Below are 14548 nucleotides of genomic sequence, written 5' to 3'. Positions count from 1 at the left end.
TATTTAAGTCTTTCTTATGATACTCTGCTAATTGTCATTATTAGTGAAAAAGATGTTTTACGAAACCGTGGATAGATAACTTACGTGTGTTTTCATTTTTTTTTTTTCTAGAAAATACACTGACTCTATTTCATTTTTCAGGTGTTTAACATATTTGATTACCCATGCTGAGCAACGTTGGGTGATTACATCTGATAGCGATTTTCTAGAAAAAAAAAACTGTTGGGCCAGAATCAAGTATTGGGTTTGTGTGGAAAAAAAAAGCTATCAATAACAAAGAAACGATTAAAAAAAATTATTTTATTTATCAGATATTTAACAAATATTCATCGCTGAGTAAGTCTGCTATTAGATTTATATTTGGGTCTTATTATATATTAGATCTACCAACAAACATGGTATCGTTTGGTTGCTTTCACATGATCCATAAACGTAATATAAATCTTTGAATTTTTATTTTTCGTCTAATATTATCTCATTGCATTTCTTTGTGCAGTTCACGCCAAGAGAAAAGCTTAACCCTAACCCAACCCAAAAGAAAACAGAACGTTTCTCTTTTTGTTGTTTATTTACATTTTTTTCTTTCCTATGAACAAATTCTCGGTGAAGACTTAATAAATGCTACTCTTTGTGTCCAATCTGTAGATAATTGTCTCGTGTTCGTGGCTCTGGGGGTTTTCTTGCTTATTCTTCTGGGAATGCAACACATTCAGCTGATAGCTTTGTCATCGAAAAACAAAAGATAAAACAAAAGAAACAAAATAAAATCCAACTTTACAAGCAGAAAAGAAACCAAAATGGACTCCTCTCCTGTTGTGGTATCTATTAATTCTTGGTCTGTGGCAATTCAAACGAAACCTGCACTTTTTAACTCATATTGCATCCGTCATAGCAACTTAATTGGCTTCTTTCATTCTGTATCTTGTCAGCAGATAAAAACGAAAAGTCTCTTCTTTGTCATTATGCTGCTAATCTTTTTATCTGCATTCGTAAACTTCCAAGTTTACCAATAGAACAATAACAGACATCTAATCAGAGACGCACGCAACGTAGCAGCAAGTGGAATGAGTTCAGTCATGACTAAGCTACCATTGGATTCATACTTGCATCAAAGCTTAAAAACACTTGATTTTTTTTTCACTCTTTTTCGTTGTTTTTATTTTACGGCATATCAACCCTTTTCAGGTTATTTAATGCCGAATCCAAAGATTTTGAAGAACAGTTTTTTTAATAGAATATATTTGTTGTTTTCAAGTCGGTTTCTATTTAACCCATAGTTGTGACCCTAACAGGCACTACCACTCCGAGTCAAAGTGGACCTGGGAGCAATGGCAATTAAAAATGGCTCTACACTCCCCAAAGCCCGCAAGCTAGAGCCTCACCACTGGATATAGTTTAAGGTCATATCCAGGACCTCTCTCTTTTTCATTCCAAACAACGAATATTGCAACTTAAAACGCGAGGGGCTAATATTTGGATTCAGAAAACTGTGAGAAGTTAAGCAACGAGATGTGTGTGCTTCTTTTTTTTTACATGGTGGTCACCACTTATCAAGGTTGGGAAGCCACTCGGGGTTATTGCGTGTGCAGTAATCAATGGGGAAATATCGTAGTAATCGTTAGTAATGGAGATTTGATAAAGTGTCTTACTTAAGGGAGCGGTTTATTAGGAATTTGTTGATGTTGGACTTGAAGACATCCAAGTTGTAGTCAGGTGGGAAACAGGCAAACGGAATAGAGTTTTACAGGCGTGAACTTCTAAGAAAGAAGCTTTGCTCATGGAATCTACGTTTTCATTTAGGCACAGATAAAGAGTGAGGAAAATTATTAACACTAGTTTCAGCTAGACGGGTATTTATCATGAAAGATTGGCGAAAGGGGACCAGAGATTAGAGCTCAGACGAGCACTTGCCATGGAAATAACGAAAAATCACAGTCTCGCAACGTCTCTTCTGTGGGAGAAAGGTAGCAGGAAAGGGAAAAGGGCAACCCCTACTAAGCCACGAAGTCTATTTTGTACTCTGTCAAGGCACGATAGGCTGCTTTTAGCAGCATAATAGTTAAATTTCTGCAAGGTAGGACACTCATAGAAGCGGAAAATATGGAGGGGATTCACAAATCTAGCAGTCCGAGGGAGGAAAGTATTACTAGAAAGCTTTTTGGTATTTAGAGACCTCAACAATAAAGGAGTGGGATTTTGCTGCTTGTGGAATTAGTCAGAAGTATTTACGTCGAGGAGACACAAGTGCTATGAGTTCATCAAAGCACATTCTAATAAACCTTTTGTAAAACATGTACAGAGATGAATCATTGTGGTAATGTGACAGAGGTTGGAGCTTGGTAAATAGTACAGGATCTATTATTAGATTAAAGATTTATTTTGGGCGCTGTCTACATGCGAGAGACTAGTAGTAGATACTCTAGCCTAGTTGTAGCAACAATACTCCATTTCTTCTTTTTTTCCAAAGAACCATAATCATAAGAATTCAATATATATATATATATATATATATATATATATATATATATATATATATATATATATATATATATATATATATTTCTTATCCTCAATAGAAGAGGACCATATAAACACGATAAACAACCACAGAATTCGCAAATAAGCCTGGGGAATCCTAGAGTGGATGAAACGCGGAATATTCAGTGTAGCTTAATCGCCATATATATTTTATAAATTACTATATATATATATATATATATATATATATATATATATATATATATATATATATATATACATAATTTAAAGGAGATTAGAACAATAGTCTAAAGAGCTAAGTGTATTTTAATGTAACAGTGAAATTACTAGTTTAATTAAAATACAGGAAATAGAAAGTGCTCGTTGTAATTTAGATATATAATAAGCTCGATAGTTAAATGTCCTAGAGCTAATTCAATATTAAGTAATGTGATTTATAATTTAAAAATTTTAAAAAAAATTTTAAATATAAAAATCAAATTTTAATTAAATTAAAAATCAGTTTCATAAGAAGGAACAACAACAAAATCAATTATCTGTACGATCGTTTCGGAAATCCGTGCTTTTTATTGTGGTATACATGAAGTTATGTAGAACAATTATATATAGTTTTTTTGGGTTAGCACGGTCTCCTCATCAGCAAATTTAGGAGGATTTTTATTGAATTTAAAAGACACCATAAATAAACCTAGCATTAAAAGTAAGGCTGATGAATCTGAAAAAATTGAAATATAAGGTTTGGATTTAAAATTTATAAGAAAATTAATATGGGTTAGAGATAGAAATGAGTAGAAAAAATATATATTTTTGAATTTACATAATAAATTTCATTTAAAAATATATAGAGATAGTTACCTTTTAGTTTTTCTTTTTTTTGAAATCAGGAACTGTGTTTAAAGTAGTCATTTAGATGTTTGCTATAGCTTTTTATTTTATTGAATGATGAATTTTAAAAGGGCGACGCTCGTGCAATAAATTGTTTCCGTTAGCGTATTTTTGATTTAAAGACGCTACAGTTTATATATATAGAGAGAATATTTATTTTACAAGTTTTTAAGGGGAGATAATTGTCATGTGTTATTGACTTTATTTATTATTTGTTTTACGGGTCTAAGGGAGGTAATTGGTCTGACTTAATTTAATAAAAAAAAAAAATAATTGTAATCTATTTTTACTAATGAGTAATTTTTATGATTTAAGGTGGTTTATATTTATTAAATTTAAACCAACGTTTATGATTACATGTCAGAAGCTCGTGTCTTGAATTTAATAGTTTGGTTGTACTTTTTATATCTTCATATTTTAAATTTTTTAGGGTCTCTTTTGTACATAGTGCACAGAATTTATCTCCTGGTTTATCTGATTTGCAAGTCTCAATTATTTGCCATTTTAAGTTGAAAGAAATATTGCTATTTTTTAGTTGCCAAATATAGTTGGATAGAGTAGTTTGGTTTGATAGAGAGTTATTTTTAAAAGAATGTTTGTGCGTTGAAATTCTATGTTTTATTAGGCCAGATGTGGAACCAATATATATTACCTCTTGATTATTGTGATTATTTTCCGTTAGGTCTATTGTTAGATTATTATGCGGTGGGTTGATTAGTAATTGATCGGTAGATTGATTTAAGTTGGTGTTATTATTTAATCTGGTAGTTGAGTTATGGCTGTTAATAGGTTCTTGTAGATTTGGAGTTTTTGATACTGTGCAGCTATAGATAACATTTTTAATTTTACATGAGCCTTGTAGGGGACATTTATTTTTTCTTCTACAGTTACAGTCCGATGTATTTTGTATAGTTGTATTTTGTAATTTATTAATTTTCTTATTATTAGAGCTAATTATTTTCTGATGAAGGTTAGGCATAGTAGAGTAAGAGACTTTAATTGTGTTCTTATTGAAAATTTTATTATATCTATGGGGGGCTTTAAAGTTCTTATTTAATATTTTAAAAAATTCTCTGGCTATGTTTGTTTCTAGGTTTTTGGAATACGGGGGGTTGAACCATAGGATCTCCTTGTGTCTATTCTTACGTTTACGGGTTTTAGTTTGCTGTTTATTTGTATTATTATCTAATATTTGTAGTTTGGTTTTATCTTTTTTTGTCTCTTGGTTATTTTTCTTAACTCGTATACGGGAAGACATTGCCATATTATATGTTATTACGCTCTTAATAGGTTTATTTTTAAGGCAGTTTATGTTTCTATCATTTTCATTTATGAATTTAATGTGCTTCCGGGTTGCTTTAGCTCACACTACTGCATTTATATTTACTCTCTATCGCCCCCACAACAGTGGAGTTACTATCTTTCAAAGCATATCTGAGAAAATTGACCAAGTCCTTTCTACTTATCCTTCAGCTAACATTCACGTATGTGGAGACTTCAATGTTCACAACGTTGAATGGTTGACCCACTCAAACAAGACCGATGATGAGGGGAGGTTCTGTCATGATTTCTCCATTGCCTATGACCTCACTCAGATTGTTCAGGAACCTACCCGTGTGCCCGATAATGATGGCCAGTATGCGAGCCTACTAGACCTTTTTCTCACAACTTGCCCTGAACTATGTTAAGTTTCTGTTCTGTCGCCTCTTGGATCTTCCGACCACTCTGTTGTATCAATTAAGATAAAAATGAAATGTAATAAGTCCCCTGATGTACCTCTTCATCGTACAGTATATCGATACACTAAGGCTGACTGGGATAGCTTCCGTACATTTATATCTGATCTACCTCTGCATTCCATGTTTAAAAAGGATGTGTCCTCTATAGTATTAGACCTAACTGAATGGTTAATTGTAGGTATTGACCATTTCATACCCTCTAAAAAGTTTCAGAAAAAACCTAACAGCCAGCCATGGTTCTCTCCAGAATGTGCTGCTGCCATTGCGCACAGAAATCACTTTTTCCACTGCTTCAAACGTAATAGATGTATGGAAACTAAAGCCGTTTTCAGGACTGCCAGCAACCATTGTAAGAAAGTAATAAGGAACGCAAGAGAGTTGTATGCTCAATCTGTTAAGTCCAAAGTAGCTGAGCAGCGGCTTGGTTCCCACCAGTTTTGGCAAATAGCAAACAGAATCCTGAACAGAAGCGTGTGCTCCATCCCAACTATTATCAATGGACCTGAGGTAATCTCGTCAGCATCAGACAAAGCCAAACTCTTTGTCAAGAACTTTGCAGCAAATTCTACCCTTTGCGACCAAGACCGCCAACCCCCAATATTTCCTCCTGTATCAGAAAACACGCTATGTGATATACGTATATCTGTACGTGATGTTGCGAAGCTAATCAAAAACCTTGATTCGAGTAAAGCAACTGGCCCTGATGGTATTCCAATTATAGTACTCAAAAAACTTCAACCTGAATTAGCGCCCATACTTACAAAACTGTTTAAACGTTGTCTTAAGGAGAATAGTTTCCCATCTCCCTGGAAAACCTCATCAGTATGCCCTGTATTTAAGAATTCAGGTGATCGCTCATCCCCCTCTCAGTACAGGCCAATAAGTCTCCTGTGCGTCATGAGTAAGTTGCTAGAATCTGTGTTAAATACAGAAGTAATCAAACATCTCAACAAAAATAACCTTCTTAGTGACACTCAATATGGTTTCCGTTCTGCTAGATCTACAGCAGATGTCATTACAGTTATATCGCATAGGATTAGCAAATCTCTCGACGGTGGCAATCTTTCTAGAGCAATTGCTCTTGACATATCTAAAGCCTTTGATAGGGTATGGCATAAAGGTTTACTTCATAAGATCGCTAGCTATGGTATAGCTGGAAAAGTCTTCTCAATTATTAAATCATTTCTTTCTGATAGGTTCATAAGAGTAGTAGTTGAGGGGCAAAAATCAGAAGCTCACAGTATTAATGCCGGTGTCCCTCAGGGATCCATCCTGGGCCCAACTCTTTTCCTGATCTACATTAATGATCTTCCAAATCATATCCTTACATCATTTGTAGACATTTATGCTGACGACACTACCATTTATGGTACCACATCTAAGACAGTAAACGAGCAAGTTCTCTCCAATTCTCTCTCCTCTGATCTTGAGCACGTAGTACAATGGGGAAAGGAGTGGCTGGTTACTTTTAATGCATCTAAAACCAAGCTTCTCTCTTTACATCATCAACATTCTAATCCACATTTGTCATCAATTGAAATGAATGGCTCTCGTCTTCAGGAGGCCTCAAGTTTTGACAAGCTTCTGGGCTTGACCATTACTCCTGATCTTAAATGGAACACGTATATCAAATCTGTTGCCAAGGCCGCTGGAAAAATGGTGGGATCTTTCTATCGATCCAGTAGATATCTCACTGCTGATGCTATTCTCTACCTATATAAGAGCCAGGTACGTCCAAGGATGGAATACTGTTGCCACATCTGGGCAGGAGCTGCTAGAAAGGACTTGTCCTGCCTTGATAGAGTTCAAAATAGACTTCGTAGCCTCGTAGGAGATGTCCTTTTCTCCTCCTTGCAACCTCTATCTCACAGAAGAGATGTTGCGAGTTTGTCTCTGATGTATCGTTATTTTCATGGAAAGTGTTCAACTGAGCTTCAATCTTTGGTCCCCCCTCGCCAAACTTTCACAAGAAACACTCGTCTAGCTGTAAACACTATCAATAATTTCCCCCACTCTTTATCTGTGGCTAAACCTAAACGTAGATTCCATGAACAAAGCTTCTTTCTTAGAACTGCACGCCTGTGGAATTGTCTTCCGTTTTCCTGCTTTCCGGCTGACTACAATATGGTTGTGTTCAAGTCTAAAGTAAATAAGTTCTTGATGAGCCGTTCCATATAAGTTATTAAATTTACCAAATTTTCATTACTAATGATTACTATATTGACCAATTTCTACTGTACACTCTTTAACCCTTATCCTTGAGTGGCCTCTGGGCCTTGATAATGTGGTGATGCCTTTGTAAAAAAAAAAAAAAAAAAAAAAAAAATTTGTGAATTATATCCAGAGTTTTTAAGGGCTTCATTATAGTATTTTTCAATTTTGGTAAATATTGATTTAGTAGAAGACATTCTAGAAATTCTTCAAGCGATATTGGGAACTATTGATTTTAATATTGATTTAGGGTGGTTTGATTGATTGTGGACATATAGAAGTGATTGGTTAGGTTTATGGTATGGTTCAAAGGTAGAATTTTCAAGGTTTAAGGTTATGTCTAAGAAATTAACAATTTTTTTATTAGGGTCGATTTTTATACTAAGTCCATAATTTTTTAATAATTTATGTAGAGCTTTAATTGCTTTTTCATAATTTTTATTAGTAGAATTCGTTATGAAAGGTGCATCATCTCTATATAGCCCTCCTTCAAGTTTGAATTGTTTATGGAGTATACAATGTATTTCATTTAAAAGGAAAAGGCCAACTAGATCAGTGACCTGAGTCGAGTCCGTCGATCCCACTAAAATGTTGAAGTGGTTAGGGGTATTTTTCCTGGTCCAATATTTATTATCAAATGTTATTAAAGACTGTCTAGCTATAAGTATTAGTTTAATTTCGTCTTGAGTTATATTGGTTAATTTTCGTGCCATTAATAGAGATTTATTAAGTAGGATAGGTGATATACATTGGTAATATGATTCAATGTCAAAAGAAAGAAATTTAATATTATTTTTATTTTGAATATTAGAAAACCAGTCGATTACTTGGTTGGAAGATTGCCATAGTGGGTATTTTATTATGGATTTTATTTTGGGTATAATTCTATCTAATATGTTTTTACTAACCAGTCCTATATCTGATTTCGAGGGGCAAATGAGTCTAATAGTAGGGTTAATATTGAAGCTGTGTTTGTGGTCTTTTAAAGTAAATCTCGGGGTACCTGGTACCGTTATTTCTGTGTATTTATCTATTTTAAGTTTAGTTAAAATGTTTTTTGAATCAAACTATTAAATTCAAGACACGAGCTTCTGACATGTAATCATAAACGTTGGTTTAAATTTAACAAATACAAATCACCTTAAATCATTAAAAATTACTCATTAGTATAAATAGTTTACAATTATTATTATGTTTTTTTTTATTAAATTAAGTTAGACCAATTACCTCCCTTAGACCCGTAAAACAAATAATAAATAAAGTCAATAACACATGACAATTATCTCCCCTTAAAAACTTGTAAAATAAATATTCTCTCTATATATATAAACTGTAGCGTCTTTAAATCAAAAATACGCTAACGGAAACAATTTATTGCACGAGCGTCGCCCTTTTAAAATTCATCATTCAATAAAATAAAAAGCTATAGCAAACATCTAAATGACTACTTTAACACAGTTCCTGATTTCAAAAAAAGAAAAACTAAAAGGTAACTATCTCTATATATTTTTAAATGAAATTTATTATGTAAATTCAAAAATATATATTTTTTCTACTCATTTCTATCTCTAACCCATATTAATTTTCTTATAAATTTTAAATCCAAACCTTATATTTCAATTTTTTCAGATTCATCTGCCTTACTTTTAATGCTAGGTTTATTTATGGTGTCTTTTAAATTCAATAAAAATCCTCCTAAATTTGCTGACGAGGAGACAGTGCTTTCCAAAAAAACTATATATAATTGTTCTACATAACTTCATGTATACCACAATAAAAAGCACGGATTTCCGAAACGATCGTACAGATAATTGATTTTGTTGTTGTTCCTTCTTATGAAACTGATTTTTAATTTAATTAAAATTTGATTTTTATATTTAAAATTTTTTTTAAATTTTTAAATTATAAATCACATTACTTAATATATATATATACATATATATATATATATATATATATATATATATATATATATATATATATATATATATATATATTATAAGAAAATGATATATATATATAAGAAAATTAAAACTGTAAGTTGAATTTTATAATCAAAATTTAATTATTCGACTGAAAACTCAAAAAACAATATACAAAGTCCTTATTCCACGGAGTTTCAAAGAATGCTATTCCTGCTATTCGTCTCATCAGAGGATATAAAGAAATCGGCAAATTATATTTTTAGCAATGCTAGAATTTATTAGGTAAGGCATTAAGTGAAACGGCATTTTATTGTAGTTATATATTGCCAATATATATATATATATATATATATATATACCTATATATATGTGTGTGTGTGTGTGTGTGTGTGTGTGTGTGTGTGTGTGTGTGTGTGTGTGTGTGTGCATAAAAACATATAGATGTTTATATCTTTTCTGTCTTTATTTCCTATGTGTTGACATATAGGAAAACAAAAAGCCTTTATGTATGTATATATATATATATATATATATATATATATATATATATATATGTATGTATATATATATATATATATATATATATATATATATATATATATATATATATATTGTATATTAGAGTTTTTATTATTCTTGCTACGATGTGCAGACAGTTTCGATCATAGTTGATCTCATCAGGCAAGTAAATTTAAAAACTAAAATTAAAAAGGGCTCAAGACCAGTTTTAATTTCGGAGGAGAGAAAATATACTATGCCATGATGGGCATGAAGCAAGTATGATGTTCTCTCAGAAGAACATTAGCAGACCATTAGCAGAACATACTCCTGACTAACCTGACAGGCAGAAAAATCCCACTCCTTTACAGTTGAGGTCTCTAAATACCTAAAAGCTTTACAGTGTTAGTTTCCCTCCTCCAACTGCAAGATTTTGGAATTCCCTCCATATTTTCTGCTTCCATGACTACCCTATAATTTGCTTTCTTTGATTGAGCACTATCCACGATCCTTGTTGAAATTCAATTATTCTTTATTTTTAGATATCTTTCTGCCTTGAATAAATATATATATATATATATATATATATATATATTTATATATATATATATATATATATATATATATATATATATATATTTACCAGTAATGAAAAAACAGGACTAGAGTGCTCAATGTGTAGCCAGAGCAGTATATAGGAAATTTATTACTGTGAGTTCAGAATGAGTTTACATATTGTTTCAGCTAGAGGAAGTTCCTCAAATAGAAGAGGAAATATCCAACTAGCATCGTCAGAATTCATAGAATTCATGTCCATCTATGAATTCTGACGATGCCAGTTGGATATTTCCTCTTCTATTTGAGGATCTTCCTCTAGCTGAAACAATATGTAAACTCATTCTGGACTCACAGTAATAAATTTCGTATATATATATATATATATATATATATATATATATATATATATATATATATATATATATATATATACATGCACCATCTGAAAGGTATTCAAGAGTGATAACTAATGAATTTTACGAGGTTACAAAGAATGCTCAATAAAAAAGGACAATGAACGATCTAAACACGAAATCCTCGTCAGTTATCAATACACACACACACACACACACACACACACACATATATATATATATATATATATATATATATATATATATATATATATATATATATATATGCACAAAGACACGATCGTACAGGGTGACCCACTTAAAAGTAACCCGATCTATCTAATCTTTCTCTTAAGGACCCACTGACATCACAAGATAAAATGCATTTCTTTTTCCAACAAGATGGCACTACATGCCACACGTTTCACAGTTTACTGACACGAATTCATTTACGGAAGAGAGAACAATAAGCAAAGCATTATGGCCACCACGATCCCTGGACTTTTCATCATGTGATTTTTATTTTTGGGGACTTTAAAAAAAAGTTTATGCAAATAATCGTCACAATTTAGACCAACTAAAGTAAAACAGGAGAATCACCAGAGATAATCCACAGGCATTATCTGCAAACGTTGTTAAACGTGCCCAGAAATGCCTAGATGTCAACGGGGAGCACTTCCGGCATCTTTTATAGCACTACAAGTTTTTTAATAGAAAAGAATGTTAGAGCACAAAGAATAATTCAAAAATAGCTTTGACCTCCTGAGGTAACATGATGTAGAGGTCACTTCAGATGATGTGGACTTTAGGAGAGAGCTTGAAAGACACGTACTATTTTAGTCAGGAGTTGGGGGGTCAGAGAGAGAGAGCAGGCCGAGTCGGAGTCGAGAGAGGGACAGAGATAGTCTTCAAATCGTGATGGCTCAAAGTAGCGGGGATCAGAAATAGCTACAGTCTAGGACCAGCGTTGCAGCTTTTCAAATAAAACTGCTGTAAATACCACCAAGAATGTGAGTAATATGAATATTTATTGGTGCTTTTTTGTTATATCAAGACCAAAGATAGACCAATATGACGTATATAGCAACGTGTACACACTCTGTATACACACATTTATTAGAAGAACATTTTATACTACTAGTCGATACACGAATTTGGGCACGAATATATATACAAAACACAGGTTATACATAATATATACTCCCCCAGTATACAACAGTATGATATAACTCTGATCTGTAAGTTTATTTATTTATAGTTCTATTGCAATTTTCTGGAAATCGCTTTTTAAAGGTTTAAATATTAAATATAAAGCTTCATTTTATTTTGGAAACAGATTCTCATAAGGTTCGACTTGGTCTAAAAATGTATACCATATATAAAACTACTTAATACTTTCATGTTTGAATTTTTTGTTTTAAATCATAAAACAAATCAAAGTATATAAACGTGTTAGTAGATGTTAGTATCATTTACATTGAAATTTTTCGAGCATTTTTTTTTATTGGTTAATAAAATTATTGTGACTGGGAAGGATTATTAACGAAGACAAGGAGACAGATATGGGTTAAAGCAAGGTATTAGTGTTGAGAACGAAACAGAATATACAAAGGACAACAGTCGTAGTACTTAACGCCAATATGGCGTGGCACGGTATATTGAATTACCGTTTTCATTTTAGTAAACAATGGCTACGCTCGACGGAAGAAAAAGTCACGTGACCAATACGCCATGAGCATGCGTGTTAACAACTTCCTTTTTAATCACAAACGGGAGAAAATAACATAAAACTTGATTTTTCACAACTAAATAAAAACAAGTCTTTAATCTCGAACTAAAATTAATAAAGACACAGTTAATAAATGCATTGAAACTGTTTTGATTGTGACAAGTTCTGTTGGAAATTAATTTTAGTCATTTGTTTGTTTATCAGGAGCGTTCATCTAACGACAACACTCTTTTCATAAAGGCAGTCCTTCTTCGGCAAAAAATATCTAATCCAGCTAGGAAGCAGAAAACCTCCTAAATTGCGATTGTGATGCACCTTGTAAAGTCGTTCGAGCGCAGCAGCCGAAGGGTAACAGTAGGAGTAATTCAAACAGCCCTTTTTGGGGCTTACTATAATAACTTGCTATTTGCGAATCAAACTATCCTTTCCAGGGATACCTTCCACAACCTACTACCACAAACGAAAGCAACCTACTACTGCCTTGCTGCCTTATAAGATTACCCTCTACAACCAGCAAACTCTAGATCACTTCCGATTTCGAGCGCCTTTACAGTTTCCAGTGTCTACTGCAGCTTCCAGCAATTCCTGCGGCCATCTGTTCCAGTGCCTGCTGAGGCCTGGCTTCCTGTTCAAATTCCTGCTGACGTCCGGCTACATGTTCCAGTACCCACTGACGTCCGGCTACCCATTTTTGTACCAATGCCCACTGACGTCTAACTGCTATTTCCTAAGTCCACTGACGTCCAGTTACCCTTTCCAGTGATCGCTGACGTCTAGCTATCTTCTTCAACGCCTGCTGACGTCTAGTTACCTTTCCCAGTGTCTGCCGATGTCTAGCCATCTGTTTCAGCGCCCATTGACGTTCAACTCCCTGTCCCAGGACCCTCTGATGTCCAGCTACATGTTCCAGAGCCCACTTAAGGTCGGATACCTGCTGTAGTGCCCATTGACGTTCTGGTACCAAATTCCAGCGACTGGTCTAGTCTCACTCGGGTTGATCTTGATTATACAATGTCAGTTACCTACAAATTTACAATTTTCGTTTTCTCAGTAAATAAAACATGATATTCGTTGTCTTTAAACGACTATCAGTGTATGTCATTCTTCTTTGCTATTGCAGTTATCTTTTTGCCTTTGTGTCAACCTTATAAGTTGTCCAGTCGAGTGGCACCTTCACACCGTATTCCGCCCCGCCCAGGCCCGCGTCTAGCAACAGACGTACTCTGAAGTACACAAACAGACCAACACAAGAGTCGGTACTTCTCGATTTATTTATACAGTTCAGAAGAGTTCGTATCATGTGCATGAGTGAGTTCCCACGACAAAAGTATATTTTATTAACATTATTAATATGCGACTTTTATGAAAAGTCTCCTCATCAGCAAGAGTATTGGGTGTTTTTTTTTAGTTTTTTTTATAATATGTAAAAGACACCATAAATAAACCTAGCAAAGTAAGTAAGGCAGATGTATCTTTTAATTGTTCGCCTTTTGAAAACCGTAATTATCGTCAAAGCATTCATTTGGATGTTGATTGTAGCTTATAAATGTACGAAATGTTGAATTTTCAAAAAGAACGCCAATGGAACATTTTTTAGCTGTTAGAATATGTTAGTAAACGCCTAATTTAAAGAGACTTTGTTTAAAAAAAAACTATATGTCAAAATTATTGTCCGTGGCTTAATATCTATCACAATAAAAACATCGTTTCCGAAACGATCGTACAAATTATTGACTTTGTTGTTGTTCCTTCTTATGAAACAGATTTTTAATTTTTTATTCTAATTTGACTTTTAAATTATCAATCACATTACTAAATATTAAAGTAGCTCTAGGATATTTGCCTATCGAGCTTATTATATATCTGAATTACGACGAGCACTGTGTTTTTCTTATATTTTAATTAAATTAGTAATTTTACTATCACATTAAAATACACTCTGCTCTTTAGACTACTGTTCTAACCCAATTAAACTATATATATATATATATATATATATATATATATATATATATATATATATATATATATACTGACTAGAGGCTTTCTAACGAATGATAAAAAATATGTTTTTGTATAGTTTTAAAGGTTAAAAACTTCAAAGACTATATATATATATATATATATATATATATATATATATATATATAT

The sequence above is a fragment of the Euprymna scolopes genome, chromosome 25, assembly GCF_053919585.1.
Source record: "Euprymna scolopes isolate OS-2025 chromosome 25, ASM5391958v1, whole genome shotgun sequence".
Taxonomy (NCBI): Eukaryota; Metazoa; Mollusca; class Cephalopoda; order Sepiida; family Sepiolidae; genus Euprymna; species Euprymna scolopes.
The sequence above is the reverse complement of the archived record's forward strand: the minus strand, read 5'-3'. Positions refer to the sequence as shown.